Source organism: Arachis duranensis, chromosome 1 (genome assembly GCF_000817695.3).
Source record: "Arachis duranensis cultivar V14167 chromosome 1, aradu.V14167.gnm2.J7QH, whole genome shotgun sequence".
NCBI lineage: Eukaryota > Viridiplantae > Streptophyta > Magnoliopsida > Fabales > Fabaceae > Arachis > Arachis duranensis.
Genome location: NC_029772.3, coordinates 22,210,320 through 22,210,871, shown reverse-complemented (window position 1 = coordinate 22,210,871; position 552 = coordinate 22,210,320). Strand labels below are relative to the sequence as shown.

Below are 552 nucleotides of genomic sequence, written 5' to 3'. Positions count from 1 at the left end.
AGATCATCATCAGTTTTTAGCTGAATTCTTGCAAATCTATGACACTGTCAAGACCAATGGGGTTGACCCTGAGGTCTACAGACTCATGCTATTCCCTTTTGCTGTAAGAGACAGAGCTAGGATATGGTTGGACTCACAAGCCTGAACTCTTGGGAAAAGCTAGTCAATGCCTTCTTGGCAAAGTTCTTTCCACCTCAAAAAATGAGTAAGCTTAGAGTGGAAGTCCAAACCTTCAGACAGAAGGAAGGTGAATCCCTCTATGAAGCTTGGGAAAGATACAAACAATTGATCAGAAAGTGTCCTTTTGACAAGCTTTCTGAATGGAACATCATAGGTATCTTCTATGATGGTCTGTCTGAATTGTCCAAGATGTCATTGGACAGCTCTGCTGGAGGATCTCTTCATCTGAAGAAGACGCCTGCAGAAGCTCAAGAACTCGTTGAAATGGTTGCAAATAACCAATTCATGTACACTTCTGAAAGAAATCCTGTGAACAATGGGACAAATCAGAAGAAAGAAGTTCTTGAGATTGATACCCTGAATGCTATATTG

The 552-nt window shown here is 41.1% G+C and overlaps 1 non-coding gene across 1 annotated transcript; it reads right to left on the bottom strand.

Moving 5' to 3' along the window:
* Window positions 1–207: 207 nt before the first annotated feature.
* On the bottom strand, window positions 208–315 carry LOC127742882 (small nucleolar RNA R71). Its single transcript, XR_008004245.1, has one exon. It is a non-coding gene; the product is annotated as a small nucleolar RNA R71 (small nucleolar RNA).
* Between the last annotated feature and the right edge of the window lie 237 nt (window positions 316–552).